Source organism: Rana temporaria, chromosome 3 (genome assembly GCF_905171775.1).
Source record: "Rana temporaria chromosome 3, aRanTem1.1, whole genome shotgun sequence".
NCBI lineage: Eukaryota > Metazoa > Chordata > Amphibia > Anura > Ranidae > Rana > Rana temporaria.
Genome location: NC_053491.1, coordinates 429,794,739 through 429,811,391, shown reverse-complemented (window position 1 = coordinate 429,811,391; position 16,653 = coordinate 429,794,739). Strand labels below are relative to the sequence as shown.

Here is a 16,653-nt window from a genome sequence, read left to right as displayed (position 1 = left end):
AGTGGAAGGGAGACCACTTTTCATTGGCGATCATTTGGAGGAGAAGCCTTTTACACTGATGGCCAGTGAGAGATGGGGTGCTCTGGGTTAGTGGAAGATGGCCTGTACTTCACTCAATGGTAATCATTTGGAATAGGAGCACTGTTGAGATAAGGGACCCTGTAGATAAGCGGTCAAGTGGAAAAAGAACCAAAGTAGATAGATGGTCATTGAAAGAAGGGCCCCTTTACACTATGGTCAATGAGTGAAGGGACCCTGTAGAGAACTGGTCAGTAGAAGCATCTGGTAGGGCCCTCTTAACACTGTTTACCGGGGGGGGGGGTGAAGGATCCTGTAGATTAGTGGTCGGTGGAAGAAAGAACCACCTTTAATTGGTGGTCATTGAAAGATAGGCCCCTTTACACTACGGTCAGTTTGTGAAGGGACCCCGCAGCATAGTGGTCAGTCGAAGGATCTGGTAGGGCCATCTAACACTGTTTGCCAGTAAGGTGAAGGATCCTGTAGAATATTGGTCATTCTACAGGATCCAGTGGAAGATAGACCACCTTACATTGATGATTATTCAGAGTAGAGGCCCTTTACACTGATTGCCAGTGAAAGATTGGATCCTGTGGGTTAATTGAAGAAGGGCTGTACCTTACTAACTAGTAATCTTTTGGAGTATGGGCCCTCTATAAAGGTGGTCAAGTGGAAGGAGGATCACGTTACACTGGAAATCGTTAGGAGTAGGGTCTCTTTTCTCTGATGGTCAGTGAGAGAAAGGATGCGGTCAGTCAGTGAAAGAAGGACCACCAGACATTGGTAGCCAGTCCTTGACACTGATGGGCAGCGAGAGAAGGGATACAGTAGGTTAGTGATCAGTGTTTTAAAATTCTCACGCTGTGAGCAGGATTTGAACCTGCGCAGGGAAACCCTATTGGATTTCGAGTCCAACGCCTTAACCACTCGGCCATCACAGCTGCTTGTGCCAAAACATTTTTGAGTTGGTTCACATCAATCACATTGACAGATGGGGCACTGTAGATTAGTGGTCAAGTGGAAGGGAGACCACTTTACATTGGCGATCATTTGGAGGAGAAGCCTTTTACACTGATGGCCAGTGAGAGATGGGGTGCTCTGGGTTAGTGGAAGATGGCCTGTACTTCACTCAATGGTAATCATTTGGAATAGGAGCACTGTTGAGATAAGGGACCCTGTAGATAAGTGGTCAAGTGGAAAAAGAACCAAAGTAGATAGATGGTCATTGAAAGAAGGGCCCCTTTACACTATGGTCAATGAGTGAAGGGACCCTGTAGAGAACTGGTTAGTAGAAGCATCTGGTAGGGCCCTCTTAACACTGTTTACCAGGGGGGGGGGTGAAGGATCCTGTAGATTAGTGGTCGGTGGAAGAAAGAACCACCTTTAATTGGTGGTCATTGAAAGATAGGCCCCTTTACACTACGGTCAGTTTGTGAAGGGACCCCGCAGCGTAGTGGTCAGTCGAAGGATCTGGTAGGGCCATCTAACACTGTTTACCAGTAAGGTGAAGGATCCTGTAGAATATTGGTCATTCTACAGGATCCAGTGGAAGATAGACCACCTTACATTGATGATTATTCAGAGTAGAGGCCCTTTACACTGATTGCCAGTGAAAGATTGGATCCTGTGGGTTAATTGAAGAAGGGCTGTACCTTACTAACTAGTAATCTTTTGGAGTATGGGCCCTCTATAAAGGTGGTCAAGTGGAAGGAGGATCACGTTACACTGGAAATCGTTAGGAGTAGGGTCTCTTTTCTCTGATGGTCAGTGAGAGAAAGGATGCGGTCAGTCAGTGAAAGAAGGACCACCAGACATTGGTAGCCAGTCCTTGACACTGATGGGCAGCGAGAGAAGGGATACAGTAGGTTAGTGATCAGTGTTTTAAAATTCTCACGCTGTGAGCAGGATTTGAACCTGCGCAGGGAAACCCTATTGGATTTCGAGTCCAACGCCTTAACCACTCGGCCATCACAGCTGCTTGTGCCAAAACATTTTTGAGTTGGTTCACGTCAATCACATTGACAGATGGGGCACTGTAGATTAGTGGTCAAGTGGAAGGGAGACCACTTTACATTGGCGATCATTTGGAGGAGAAGCCTTTTACACTGATGGCCAGTGAGAGATGGGGTGCTCTGGGTTAGTGGGAGATGGCCTGTACTTCACTCAATGGTAATCATTTGGAATAGGAGCACTGTTGAGATAAGGGACCCTGTAGATAAGTGGTCAAGTGGAAAAAGAACCAAAGTAGATAGATGGTCATTGAAAGAAGGGCCCCTTTACACTATGGTCAATGAGTGAAGGGACCCTGTAGAGAACTGGTCAGTAGAAGCATCTGGTAGGGCCCTCTTAACACTGTTTACCAGGGGGGGGGGTGAAGGATCCTGTAGATTAGTGGTCGGTGGAAGAAAGAACCACCTTTAATTGGTGGTCATTGAAAGATAGGCCCCTTTACACTACGGTCAGTTTGAGAAGGGACCCCGCAGCGTAGTGGTCAGTCGAAGGATCTGGTAGGGCCATCTAACACTGTTTACCAGTAAGGTGAAGGATCCTGTAGAATATTGGTCATTCTACAGGATCCAGTGGAAGATAGACCACCTTACATTGATGATTATTCAGAGTAGAGGCCCTTTACACTGATTGCTAGTGAAAGATTGGATCCTGTGGGTTAATTGGGGGACACTGTGTACCTTACTAACTAGTAATCTTTTGGAGTATGGGCCCTCTATAAAGGTGGTCAAGTGGAAGGAGGATCACGTTACACTGGAAATCGTTAGGAGTAGGGTCTCTTTTCTCTGATGGTCAGTGAGAGAAAGGATGCGGTCAGTCAGTGAAAGAAGGACCACCAGACATTGGTAGCCAGTCCTTGACACTGATGGGCAGCGAGAGAAGGGATACAGTAGGTTAGTGATCAGTGTTTTAAAATTCTCACGCTGTGAGCAGGATTTGAACCTGCGCAGGGAAACCCTATTGGATTTCGAGTCCAACGCCTTAACCACTCGGCCATCACAGCTGCTTGTGCCAAAACATTTTTGAGTTGGTTCACGTCAATCACATTGACAGATGGGGCACTGTAGATTAGTGGTCAAGTGGAAGGGAGACCACTTTACATTGGCGATCATTTGGAGGAGAAGCCTTTTACACTGATGGCCAGTGAGAGATGGGGTGCTCTGGGTTAGTGGAAGATGGCCTGTACTTCACTCAATGGTAATCATTTGGAATAGGAGCACTGTTGAGATAAGGGACCCTGTAGATAAGTGGTCAAGTGGAAAAAGAACCAAAGTAGATAGATGGTCATTGAAAGAAGGGCCCCTTTACACTATGGTCAATGAGTGAAGGGACCCTGTAGAGAACTGGTCAGTAGAAGCATCTGGTAGGGCCCTCTTAACACTGTTTACCAGGGGGGGGGTGAAGGATCCTGTAGATTAGTGGTCGGTGGAAGAAAGAACCACCTTTAATTGGTGGTCATTGAAAGATAGGCCCCTTTACACTACGGTCAGTTTGTGAAGGGACCCCGCAGCGTAGTGGTCAGTCGAAGGATCTGGTAGGGCCATCTAACACTGTTTACCAGTAAGGTGAAGGATCCTGTAGAATATTGGTCATTCTACAGGATCCAGTGGAAGATAGACCACCTTACATTGATGATTATTCAGAGTAGAGGCCCTTTACACTGATTGCCAGTGAAAGATTGGATCCTGTGGGTTAATTGGGGGACACTGTGTACCTTACTAACTAGTAATCTTTTGGAGTATGGGCCCTCTATAAAGGTGGTCAAGTGGAAGGAGGATCACGTTACACTGGAAATCGTTAGGAGTAGGGTCTCTTTTCTCTGATGGTCAGTGAGAGAAAGGATGCGGTCAGTCAGTGAAAGAAGGACCACCAGACATTGGTAGCCAGTCCTTGACACTGATGGGCAGCGAGAGAAGGGATACAGTAGGTTAGTGATCAGTGTTTTAAAATTCTCACGCTGTGAGCAGGATTTGAACCTGCGCAGGGAAACCCTATTGGATTTCGAGTCCAACGCCTTAACCACTCGGCCATCACAGCTGCTTGTGCCAAAACATTTTTGAGTTGGTTCACGTCAATCACATTGACAGATGGGGCACTGTAGATTAGTGGTCAAGTGGAAGGGAGACCACTTTACATTGGCGATCATTTGGAGGAGAAGCCTTTTACACTGATGGCCAGTGAGAGATGGGGTGCTCTGGGTTAGTGGAAGATGGCCTGTACTTCACTCAATGGTAATCATTTGGAATAGGAGCACTGTTGAGATAAGGGACCCTGTAGATAAGTGGTCAAGTGGAAAAAGAACCAAAGTAGATAGATGGTCATTGAAAGAAGGGCCCCTTTACACTATGGTCAATGAGTGAAGGGACCCTGTAGAGAACTGGTCAGTAGAAGCATCTGGTAGGGCCCTCTTAACACTGTTTACCAGGGGGGGGGTGAAGGATCCTGTAGATTAGTGGTCGGTGGAAGAAAGAACCACCTTTAATTGGTGGTCATTGAAAGATAGGCCCCTTTACACTACGGTCAGTTTGTGAAGGGACCCCGCAGCGTAGTGGTCAGTCGAAGGATCTGGTAGGGCCATCTAACACTGTTTACCAGTAAGGTGAAGGATCCTGTAGAATATTGGTCATTCTACAGGATCCAGTGGAAGATAGACCACCTTACATTGATGATTATTCAGAGTAGAGGCCCTTTACACTGATTGCCAGTGAAAGATTGGATCCTGTGGGTTAATTGGGGGACACTGTGTACCTTACTAACTAGTAATCTTTTGGAGTATGGGCCCTCTATAAAGGTGGTCAAGTGGAAGGAGGATCACGTTACACTGGAAATCGTTAGGAGTAGGGTCTCTTTTCTCTGATGGTCAGTGAGAGAAAGGATGCGGTCAGTCAGTGAAAGAAGGACCACCAGACATTGGTAGCCAGTCCTTGACACTGATGGGCAGCGAGAGAAGGGATACAGTAGGTTAGTGATCAGTGTTTTAAAATTCTCACGCTGTGAGCAGGATTTGAACCTGCGCAGGGAAACCCTATTGGATTTCGAGTCCAACGCCTTAACCACTCGGCCATCACAGCTGCTTGTGCCAAAACATTTTTGAGTTGGTTCACATCAATCACATTGACAGATGGGGCACTGTAGATTAGTGGTCAAGTGGAAGGGAGACCACTTTACATTGGCGATCATTTGGAGGAGAAGCCTTTTACACTGATGGCCAGTGAGAGATGGGGTGCTCTGGGTTAGTGGAAGATGGCCTGTACTTCACTCAATGGTAATCATTTGGAATAGGAGCACTGTTGAGATAAGGGACCCTGTAGATAAGTGGTCAAGTGGAAAAAGAACCAAAGTAGATAGATGGTCATTGAAAGAAGGGCCCCTTTACACTATGGTCAATGAGTGAAGGGACCCTGTAGAGAACTGGTCAGTAGAAGCATCTGGTAGGGCCCTCTTAACACTGTTTACCAGGGGGGGGGGGTGAAGGATCCTGTAGATTAGTGGTCGGTGGAAGAAAGAACCACCTTTAATTGGTGGTCATTGAAAGATAGGCCCCTTTACACTACGGTCAGTTTGAGAAGGGACCCCGCAGCGTAGTGGTCAGTCGAAGGATCTGGTAGGGCCATCTAACACTGTTTACCAGTAAGGTGAAGGATCCTGTAGAATATTGGTCATTCTACAGGATCCAGTGGAAGATAGACCACCTTACATTGATGATTATTCAGAGTAGAGGCCCTTTACACTGATTGCTAGTGAAAGATTGGATCCTGTGGGTTAATTGAAGAAGGGCTGTACCTTACTAACTAGTAATCTTTTGGAGTATGGGCCCTCTATAAAGGTGGTCAAGTGGAAGGAGGATCACGTTACACTGGAAATCGTTAGGAGTAGGGTCTCTTTTCTCTGATGGTCAGTGAGAGAAAGGATGCGGTCAGTCAGTGAAAGAAGGACCACCAGACATTGGTAGCCAGTCCTTGACACTGATGGGCAGCGAGAGAAGGGATACAGTAGGTTAGTGATCAGTGTTTTAAAATTCTCACGCTGTGAGCAGGATTTGAACCTGCGCAGGGAAACCCTATTGGATTTCGAGTCCAACGCCTTAACCACTCGGCCATCACAGCTGCTTGTGCCAAAACATTTTTGAGTTGGTTCACGTCAATCACATTGACAGATGGGGCACTGTAGATTAGTGGTCAAGTGGAAGGGAGACCACTTTACATTGGCGATCATTTGGAGGAGAAGCCTTTTACACTGATGGCCAGTGAGAGATGGGGTGCTCTGGGTTAGTGGAAGATGGCCTGTACTTCACTCAATGGTAATCATTTGGAATAGGAGCACTGTTGAGATAAGGGACCCTGTAGATAAGTGGTCAAGTGGAAAAAGAACCAAAGTAGATAGATGGTCATTGAAAGAAGGGCCCCTTTACACTATGGTCAATGAGTGAAGGGACCCTGTAGAGAACTGGTTAGTAGAAGCATCTGGTAGGGCCCTCTTAACACTGTTTACCAGGGGGGGGGGGTGAAGGATCCTGTAGATTAGTGGTCGGTGGAAGAAAGAACCACCTTTAATTGGTGGTCATTGAAAGATAGGCCCCTTTACACTACGGTCAGTTTGAGAAGGGACCCCGCAGCGTAGTGGTCAGTCGAAGGATCTGGTAGGGCCATCTAACACTGTTTACCAGTAAGGTGAAGGATCCTGTAGAATATTGGTCATTCTACAGGATCCAGTGGAAGATAGACCACCTTACATTGATGATTATTCAGAGTAGAGGCCCTTTACACTGATTGCCAGTGAAAGATTGGATCCTGTGGGTTAATTGAGAAGGGCTGTGTACCTTACTAACTAGTAATCTTTTGGAGTATGGGCCCTCTATAAAGGTGGTCAAGTGGAAGGAGGATCACGTTACACTGGAAATCGTTAGGAGTAGGGTCTCTTTTCTCTGATGGTCAGTGAGAGAAAGGATGCGGTCAGTCAGTGAAAGAAGGACCACCAGACATTGGTAGCCAGTCCTTGACACTGATGGGCAGCGAGAGAAGGGATACAGTAGGTTAGTGATCAGTGTTTTAAAATTCTCACGCTGTGAGCAGGATTTGAACCTGCGCAGGGAAACCCTATTGGATTTCGAGTCCAACGCCTTAACCACTCGGCCATCACAGCTGCTTGTGCCAAAACATTTTTGAGTTGGTTCACGTCAATCACATTGACAGATGGGGCACTGTAGATTAGTGGTCAAGTGGAAGGGAGACCACTTTACATTGGCGATCATTTGGAGGAGAAGCCTTTTACACTGATGGCCAGTGAGAGATGGGGTGCTCTGGGTTAGTGGAAGATGGCCTGTACTTCACTCAATGGTAATCATTTGGAATAGGAGCACTGTTGAGATAAGGGACCCTGTAGATAAGTGGTCAAGTGGAAAAAGAACCAAAGTAGATAGATGGTCATTGAAAGAAGGGCCCCTTTACACTATGGTCAATGAGTGAAGGGACCCTGTAGAGAACTGGTCAGTAGAAGCATCTGGTAGGGCCCTCTTAACACTGTTTACCAGGGGGGGGGGGTGAAGGATCCTGTAGATTAGTGGTCGGTGGAAGAAAGAACCACCTTTAATTGGTGGTCATTGAAAGATAGGCCCCTTTACACTACGGTCAGTTTGTGAAGGGACCCCGCAGCGTAGTGGTCAGTCGAAGGATCTGGTAGGGCCATCTAACACTGTTTACCAGTAAGGTGAAGGATCCTGTAGAATATTGGTCATTCTACAGGATCCAGTGGAAGATAGACCACCTTACATTGATGATTATTCAGAGTAGAGGCCCTTTACACTGATTGCCAGTGAAAGATTGGATCCTGTGGGTTAATTGGGGGACACTGTGTACCTTACTAACTAGTAATCTTTTGGAGTATGGGCCCTCTATAAAGGTGGTCAAGTGGAAGGAGGATCACGTTACACTGGAAATCGTTAGGAGTAGGGTCTCTTTTCTCTGATGGTCAGTGAGAGAAAGGATGCGGTCAGTCAGTGAAAGAAGGACCACCAGATCACCAGACATTGGTAGCCAGTCCTTGACACTGATGGGCAGCGAGAGAAGGGATACAGTAGGTTAGTGATCAGTGTTTTAAAATTCTCACGCTGTGAGCAGGATTTGAACCTGCGCAGGGAAACCCTATTGGATTTCGAGTCCAACGCCTTAACCACTCGGCCATCACAGCTGCTTGTGCCAAAACATTTTTGAGTTGGTTCACATCAATCACATTGACAGATGGGGCACTGTAGATTAGTGGTCAAGTGGAAGGGAGACCACTTTACATTGGCGATCATTTGGAGGAGAAGCCTTTTACACTGATGGCCAGTGAGAGATGGGGTGCTCTGGGTTAGTGGAAGATGGCCTGTACTTCACTCAATGGTAATCATTTGGAATAGGAGCACTGTTGAGATAAGGGACCCTGTAGATAAGTGGTCAAGTGGAAAAAGAACCAAAGTAGATAGATGGTCATTGAAAGAAGGGCCCCTTTACACTATGGTCAATGAGTGAAGGGACCCTGTAGAGAACTGGTCAGTAGAAGCATCTGGTAGGGCCCTCTTAACACTGTTTACCAGGGGGGGGGTGAAGGATCCTGTAGATTAGTGGTCGGTGGAAGAAAGAACCACCTTTAATTGGTGGTCATTGAAAGATAGGCCCCTTTACACTACGGTCAGTTTGTGAAGGGACCCCGCAGCGTAGTGGTCAGTCGAAGGATCTGGTAGGGCCATCTAACACTGTTTACCAGTAAGGTGAAGGATCCTGTAGAATATTGGTCATTCTACAGGATCCAGTGGAAGATAGACCACCTTACATTAATGATTATTCAGAGTAGAGGCCCTTTACACTGATTGCCAGTGAAAGATTGGATCCTGTGGGTTAATTGGGGGACACTGTGTACCTTACTAACTAGTAATCTTTTGGAGTATGAGCCCTCTATAAAGGTGGTCAAGTGGAAGGAGGATCACGTTACACTGGAAATCGTTAGGAGTAGGGTCTCTTTTCTCTGATGGTCAGTGAGAGAAAGGATGCGGTCAGTCAGTGAAAGAAGGACCACCAGACATTGGTAGCCAGTCCTTGACACTGATGGGCAGCGAGAGAAGGGATACAGTAGGTTAGTGATCAGTGTTTTAAAATTCTCACGCTGTGAGCGGGATTTGAACCTGCGCAGGGAAACCCTATTGGATTTCGAGTCCAACGCCTTAACCACTCGGCCATCACAGCTGCTTGTGCCAAAACATTTTTGAGTTGGTTCACATCGATCACATTGACAGATGGGGCACTGTAGATTAGTGGTCAAGTGGAAGGGAGACAACTTTACATTGGCGATCATTTGGAGGAGAAGCCTTTTACACTGATGGCCAGTGAGAGATGGGGTGCTCTGGGTTAGTGGAAGATGGCCTGTACTTCACTCAATGGTAATCATTTGGAATAGGAGCACTGTTGAGATAAGGGACCCTGTAGATAAGTGGTCAAGTGGAAAAAGAACCAAAGTAGATAGATGGTCATTGAAAGAAGGGCCCCTTTACACTATGGTCAATGAGTGAAGGGACCCTGTAGAGAACTGGTTAGTAGAAGCATCTGGTAGGGCCCTCTTAACACTGTTTACCAGGGGGGGGGGGGGAAGGATCCTGTAGATTAGTGGTCGGTGGAAGAAAGAACCACCTTTAATTGGTGGTCATTGAAAGATAGGCCCCTTTACACTACGGTCAGTTTGAGAAGGGACCCCGCAGCGTAGTGGTCAGTCGAAGGATCTGGTAGGGCCATCTAACACTGTTTACCAGTAAGGTGAAGGATCCTGTAGAATATTGGTCATTCTACAGGATCCAGTGGAAGATAGACCACCTTACATTGATGATTATTCAGAGTAGAGGCCCTTTACACTGATTGCCAGTGAAAGATTGGATCCTGTGGGTTAATTGAAGAAGGGCTGTACCTTACTAACTAGTAATCTTTTGGAGTATGGGCCCTCTATAAAGGTGGTCAAGTGGAAGGAGGATCACGTTACACTGGAAATCGTTAGGAGTAGGGTCTCTTTTCTCTGATGGTCAGTGAGAGAAAGGATGCGGTCAGTCAGTGAAAGAAGGACCACCAGACATTGGTAGCCAGTCCTTGACACTGATGGGCAGCGAGAGAAGGGATACAGTAGGTTAGTGATCAGTGTTTTAAAATTCTCACGCTGTGAGCAGGATTTGAACCTGCGCAGGGAAACCCTATTGGATTTCGAGTCCAACGCCTTAACCACTCGGCCATCACAGCTGCTTGTGCCAAAACATTTTTGAGTTGGTTCACGTCAATCACATTGACAGATGGGGCACTGTAGATTAGTGGTCAAGTGGAAGGGAGACCACTTTACATTGGCGATCATTTGGAGGAGAAGCCTTTTACACTGATGGCCAGTGAGAGATGGGGTGCTCTGGGTTAGTGGAAGATGGCCTGTACTTCACTCAATGGTAATCATTTGGAATAGGAGCACTGTTGAGATAAGGGACCCTGTAGATAAGTGGTCAAGTGGAAAAAGAACCAAAGTAGATAGATGGTCATTGAAAGAAGGGCCCCTTTACACTATGGTCAATGAGTGAAGGGACCCTGTAGAGAACTGGTCAGTAGAAGCATCTGGTAGGGCCCTCTTAACACTGTTTACCAGGGGGGGGGGTGAAGGATCCTGTAGATTAGTGGTCGGTGGAAGAAAGAACCACCTTTAATTGGTGGTCATTGAAAGATAGGCCCCTTTACACTACGGTCAGTTTGAGAAGGGACCCCGCAGCGTAGTGGTCAGTCGAAGGATCTGGTAGGGCCATCTAACACTGTTTACCAGTAAGGTGAAGGATCCTGTAGAATATTGGTCATTCTACAGGATCCAGTGGAAGATAGACCACCTTACATTGATGATTATTCAGAGTAGAGGCCCTTTACACTGATTGCCAGTGAAAGATTGGATCCTGTGGGTTAATTGAAGAAGGGCTGTACCTTACTAACTAGTAATCTTTTGGAGTATGGGCCCTCTATAAAGGTGGTCAAGTGGAAGGAGGATCACGTTACACTGGAAATCGTTAGGAGTAGGGTCTCTTTTCTCTGATGGTCAGTGAGAGAAAGGATGCGGTCAGTCAGTGAAAGAAGGACCACCAGACATTGGTAGCCAGTCCTTGACACTGATGGGCAGCGAGAGAAGGGATACAGTAGGTTAGTGATCAGTGTTTTAAAATTCTCACGCTGTGAGCAGGATTTGAACCTGCGCAGGGAAACCCTATTGGATTTCGAGTCCAACGCCTTAACCACTCGGCCATCACAGCTGCTTGTGCCAAAACATTTTTGAGTTGGTTCACGTCAATCACATTGACAGATGGGGCACTGTAGATTAGTGGTCAAGTGGAAGGGAGACCACTTTACATTGGCGATCATTTGGAGGAGAAGCCTTTTACACTGATGGCCAGTGAGAGATGGGGTGCTCTGGGTTAGTGGAAGATGGCCTGTACTTCACTCAATGGTAATCATTTGGAATAGGAGCACTGTTGAGATAAGGGACCCTGTAGATAAGTGGTCAAGTGGAAAAAGAACCAAAGTAGATAGATGGTCATTGAAAGAAGGGCCCCTTTACACTATGGTCAATGAGTGAAGGGACCCTGTAGAGAACTGGTCAGTAGAAGCATCTGGTAGGGCCCTCTTAACACTGTTTACCAGGGGGGGGGTGAAGGATCCTGTAGATTAGTGGTCGGTGGAAGAAAGAACCACCTTTAATTGGTGGTCATTGAAAGATAGGCCCCTTTACACTACGGTCAGTTTGTGAAGGGACCCCGCAGCGTAGTGGTCAGTCGAAGGATCTGGTAGGGCCATCTAACACTGTTTACCAGTAAGGTGAAGGATCCTGTAGAATATTGGTCATTCTACAGGATCCAGTGGAAGATAGACCACCTTACATTGATGATTATTCAGAGTAGAGGCCCTTTACACTGATTGCCAGTGAAAGATTGGATCCTGTGGGTTAATTGGGGACACTGTGTACCTTACTAACTAGTAATCTTTTGGAGTATGGGCCCTCTATAAAGGTGGTCAAGTGGAAGGAGGATCACGTTACACTGGAAATCGTTAGGAGTAGGGTCTCTTTTCTCTGATGGTCAGTGAGAGAAAGGATGCGGTCAGTCAGTGAAAGAAGGACCACCAGACATTGGTAGCCAGTCCTTGACACTGATGGGCAGCGAGAGAAGGGATACAGTAGGTTAGTGATCAGTGTTTTAAAATTCTCACGCTGTGAGCAGGATTTGAACCTGCGCAGGGAAACCCTATTGGATTTCGAGTCCAACGCCTTAACCACTCGGCCATCACAGCTGCTTGTGCCAAAACATTTTTGAGTTGGTTCACGTCAATCACATTGACAGATGGGGCACTGTAGATTAGTGGTCAAGTGGAAGGGAGACCACTTTACATTGGCGATCATTTGGAGGAGAAGCCTTTTACACTGATGGCCAGTGAGAGATGGGGTGCTCTGGGTTAGTGGAAGATGGCCTGTACTTCACTCAATGGTAATCATTTGGAATAGGAGCACTGTTGAGATAAGGGACCCTGTAGATAAGTGGTCAAGTGGAAAAAGAACCAAAGTAGATAGATGGTCATTGAAAGAAGGGCCCCTTTACACTATGGTCAATGAGTGAAGGGACCCTGTAGAGAACTGGTCAGTAGAAGCATCTGGTAGGGCCCTCTTAACACTGTTTACCAGGGGGGGGGGTGAAGGATCCTGTAGATTAGTGGTCGGTGGAAGAAAGAACCACCTTTAATTGGTGGTCATTGAAAGATAGGCCCCTTTACACTACGGTCAGTTTGTGAAGGGACCCCGCAGCGTAGTGGTCAGTCGAAGGATCTGGTAGGGCCATCTAACACTGTTTACCAGTAAGGTGAAGGATCCTGTAGAATATTGGTCATTCTACAGGATCCAGTGGAAGATAGACCACCTTACATTGATGATTATTCAGAGTAGAGGCCCTTTACACTGATTGCCAGTGAAAGATTGGATCCTGTGGGTTAATTGGGGGACACTGTGTACCTTACTAACTAGTAATCTTTTGGAGTATGGGCCCTCTATAAAGGTGGTCAAGTGGAAGGAGGATCACGTTACACTGGAAATCGTTAGGAGTAGGGTCTCTTTTCTCTGATGGTCAGTGAGAGAAAGGATGCGGTCAGTCAGTGAAAGAAGGACCACCAGACATTGGTAGCCAGTCCTTGACACTGATGGGCAGCGAGAGAAGGGATACAGTAGGTTAGTGATCAGTGTTTTAAAATTCTCACGCTGTGAGCAGGATTTGAACCTGCGCAGGGAAACCCTATTGGATTTCGAGTCCAACGCCTTAACCACTCGGCCATCACAGCTGCTTGTGCCAAAACATTTTTGAGTTGGTTCACGTCAATCACATTGACAGATGGGGCACTGTAGATTAGTGGTCAAGTGGAAGGGAGACCACTTTACATTGGCGATCATTTGGAGGAGAAGCCTTTTACACTGATGGCCAGTGAGAGATGGGGTGCTCTGGGTTAGTGGAAGATGGCCTGTACTTCACTCAATGGTAATCATTTGGAATAGGAGCACTGTTGAGATAAGGGACCCTGTAGATAAGTGGTCAAGTGGAAAAAGAACCAAAGTAGATAGATGGTCATTGAAAGAAGGGCCCCTTTACACTATGGTCAATGAGTGAAGGGACCCTGTAGAGAACTGGTCAGTAGAAGCATCTGGTAGGGCCCTCTTAACACTGTTTACCAGGGGGGGGGGGTGAAGGATCCTGTAGATTAGTGGTCGGGGGAAGAAAGAACCACCTTTAATTGGTGGTCATTGAAAGATAGGCCCCTTTACACTACGGTCAGTTTGAGAAGGGACCCCGCAGCGTAGTGGTCAGTCGAAGGATCTGGTAGGGCCATCTAACACTGTTTACCAGTAAGGTGAAGGATCCTGTAGAATATTGGTCATTCTACAGGATCCAGTGGAAGATAGACCACCTTACATTGATGATTATTCAGAGTAGAGGCCCTTTACACTGATTGCCAGTGAAAGATTGGATCCTGTGGGTTAATTGAAGAAGGGCTGTACCTTACTAACTAGTAATCTTTTGGAGTATGGGCCCTCTATAAAGGTGGTCAAGTGGAAGGAGGATCACGTTACACTGGAAATCGTTAGGAGTAGGGTCTCTTTTCTCTGATGGTCAGTGAGAGAAAGGATGCGGTCAGTCAGTGAAAGAAGGACCACCAGACATTGGTAGCCAGTCCTTGACACTGATGGGCAGCGAGAGAAGGGATACAGTAGGTTAGTGATCAGTGTTTTAAAATTCTCACGCTGTGAGCAGGATTTGAACCTGCGCAGGGAAACCCTATTGGATTTCGAGTCCAACGCCTTAACCACTCGGCCATCACAGCTGCTTGTGCCAAAACATTTTTGAGTTGGTTCACGTCAATCACATTGACAGATGGGGCACTGTAGATTAGTGGTCAAGTGGAAGGGAGACCACTTTACATTGGCGATCATTTGGAGGAGAAGCCTTTTACACTGATGGCCAGTGAGAGATGGGGTGCTCTGGGTTAGTGGAAGATGGCCTGTACTTCACTCAATGGTAATCATTTGGAATAGGAGCACTGTTGAGATAAGGGACCCTGTAGATAAGTGGTCAAGTGGAAAAAGAACCAAAGTAGATAGATGGTCATTGAAAGAAGGGCCCCTTTACACTATGGTCAATGAGTGAAGGGACCCTGTAGAGAACTGGTCAGTAGAAGCATCTGGTAGGGCCCTCTTAACACTGTTTACCAGGGGGGGGGGGGAAGGATCCTGTAGATTAGTGGTCGGTGGAAGAAAGAACCACCTTTAATTGGTGGTCATTGAAAGATAGGCCCCTTTACACTACGGTCAGTTTGAGAAGGGACCCCGCAGCGTAGTGGTCAGTCGAAGGATCTGGTAGGGCCATCTAACACTGTTTACCAGTAAGGTGAAGGATCCTGTAGAATATTGGTCATTCTACAGGATCCAGTGGAAGATAGACCACCTTACATTGATGATTATTCAGAGTAGAGGCCCTTTACACTGATTGCCAGTGAAAGATTGGATCCTGTGGGTTAATTGAAGAAGGGCTGTACCTTACTAACTAGTAATCTTTTGGAGTATGGGCCCTCTATAAAGGTGGTCAAGTGGAAGGAGGATCACGTTACACTGGAAATCGTTAGGAGTAGGGTCTCTTTTCTCTGATGGTCAGTGAGAGAAAGGATGCGGTCAGTCAGTGAAAGAAGGACCACCAGACATTGGTAGCCAGTCCTTGACACTGATGGGCAGCGAGAGAAGGGATACAGTAGGTTAGTGATCAGTGTTTTAAAATTCTCACGCTGTGAGCAGGATTTGAACCTGCGCAGGGAAACCCTATTGGATTTCGAGTCCAACGCCTTAACCACTCGGCCATCACAGCTGCTTGTGCCAAAACATTTTTGAGTTGGTTCACGTCAATCACATTGACAGATGGGGCACTGTAGATTAGTGGTCAAGTGGAAGGGAGACCACTTTACATTGGCGATCATTTGGAGGAGAAGCCTTTTACACTGATGGCCAGTGAGAGATGGGGTGCTCTGGGTTAGTGGAAGATGGCCTGTACTTCACTCAATGGTAATCATTTGGAATAGGAGCACTGTTGAGATAAGGGACCCTGTAGATAAGTGGTCAAGTGGAAAAAGAACCAAAGTAGATAGATGGTCATTGAAAGAAGGGCCCCTTTACACTATGGTCAATGAGTGAAGGGACCCTGTAGAGAACTGGTCAGTAGAAGCATCTGGTAGGGCCCTCTTAACACTGTTTACCAGGGGGGGGGGTGAAGGATCCTGTAGATTAGTGGTCGGTGGAAGAAAGAACCACCTTTAATTGGTGGTCATTGAAAGATAGGCCCCTTTACACTACGGTCAGTTTGTGAAGGGACCCCGCAGCGTAGTGGTCAGTCGAAGGATCTGGTAGGGCCATCTAACACTGTTTACCAGTAAGGTGAAGGATCCTGTAGAATATTGGTCATTCTACAGGATCCAGTGGAAGATAGACCACCTTACATTGATGATTATTCAGAGTAGAGGCCCTTTACACTGATTGCCAGTGAAAGATTGGATCCTGTGGGTTAATTGGGGGACACTGTGTACCTTACTAACTAGTAATCTTTTGGAGTATGGGCCCTCTATAAAGGTGGTCAAGTGGAAGGAGGATCACGTTACACTGGAAATCGTTAGGAGTAGGGTCTCTTTTCTCTGATGGTCAGTGAGAGAAAGGATGCGGTCAGTCAGTGAAAGAAGGACCACCAGACATTGGTAGCCAGTCCTTGACACTGATGGGCAGCGAGAGAAGGGATACAGTAGGTTAGTGATCAGTGTTTTAAAATTCTCACGCTGTGAGCAGGATTTGAACCTGCGCAGGGAAACCCTATTGGATTTCGAGTCCAACGCCTTAACCACTCGGCCATCACAGCTGCTTGTGCCAAAACATTTTTGAGTTGGTTCACGTCAATCACATTGACAGATGGGCACTGTAGATTAGTGGTCAAGTGGAAGGGAACCACTTTACATTGGCGATCATTTGGAGGAGAAGCCTTTTTCACTGATGGCCAGTGAGAGAGATGGGGTGCTCTGGGTTAGT

General features: G+C 46.8%; 1 protein-coding gene and 16 non-coding genes across 20 annotated transcripts in view; 1 reads left to right on the top strand and 16 right to left on the bottom strand.

The window, feature by feature from the left end:
• ADGRL1 (adhesion G protein-coupled receptor L1) overlaps positions 1 to 16,653 on the top strand; it is a 571,376-nt gene that overhangs the window by 243,657 nt on the left and 311,066 nt on the right. The gene's annotated exons all lie outside the window — the stretch shown is intronic.
• TRNAS-CGA lies at positions 878 to 959 on the bottom strand. The gene has a single exon. It is a non-coding gene; the product is annotated as a tRNA-Ser (tRNA).
• TRNAS-CGA lies at positions 1,912 to 1,993 on the bottom strand. The gene has a single exon. It is a non-coding gene; the product is annotated as a tRNA-Ser (tRNA).
• On the bottom strand, positions 2,947 to 3,028 carry TRNAS-CGA. The gene has a single exon. It is a non-coding gene; the product is annotated as a tRNA-Ser (tRNA).
• On the bottom strand, positions 3,981 to 4,062 carry TRNAS-CGA. The gene has a single exon. It is a non-coding gene; the product is annotated as a tRNA-Ser (tRNA).
• TRNAS-CGA lies at positions 5,015 to 5,096 on the bottom strand. Its single transcript has one exon. It is a non-coding gene; the product is annotated as a tRNA-Ser (tRNA).
• Positions 6,050 to 6,131, bottom strand: TRNAS-CGA. The gene has a single exon. It is a non-coding gene; the product is annotated as a tRNA-Ser (tRNA).
• TRNAS-CGA lies at positions 7,086 to 7,167 on the bottom strand. Its single transcript has one exon. It is a non-coding gene; the product is annotated as a tRNA-Ser (tRNA).
• TRNAS-CGA lies at positions 8,130 to 8,211 on the bottom strand. The gene has a single exon. It is a non-coding gene; the product is annotated as a tRNA-Ser (tRNA).
• On the bottom strand, positions 9,164 to 9,245 carry TRNAS-CGA. The gene has a single exon. It is a non-coding gene; the product is annotated as a tRNA-Ser (tRNA).
• On the bottom strand, positions 10,199 to 10,280 carry TRNAS-CGA. The gene has a single exon. It is a non-coding gene; the product is annotated as a tRNA-Ser (tRNA).
• Positions 11,233 to 11,314, bottom strand: TRNAS-CGA. Its single transcript has one exon. It is a non-coding gene; the product is annotated as a tRNA-Ser (tRNA).
• Positions 12,266 to 12,347, bottom strand: TRNAS-CGA. Its single transcript has one exon. It is a non-coding gene; the product is annotated as a tRNA-Ser (tRNA).
• Positions 13,301 to 13,382, bottom strand: TRNAS-CGA. Its single transcript has one exon. It is a non-coding gene; the product is annotated as a tRNA-Ser (tRNA).
• Positions 14,336 to 14,417, bottom strand: TRNAS-CGA. The gene has a single exon. It is a non-coding gene; the product is annotated as a tRNA-Ser (tRNA).
• TRNAS-CGA lies at positions 15,370 to 15,451 on the bottom strand. The gene has a single exon. It is a non-coding gene; the product is annotated as a tRNA-Ser (tRNA).
• On the bottom strand, positions 16,405 to 16,486 carry TRNAS-CGA. Its single transcript has one exon. It is a non-coding gene; the product is annotated as a tRNA-Ser (tRNA).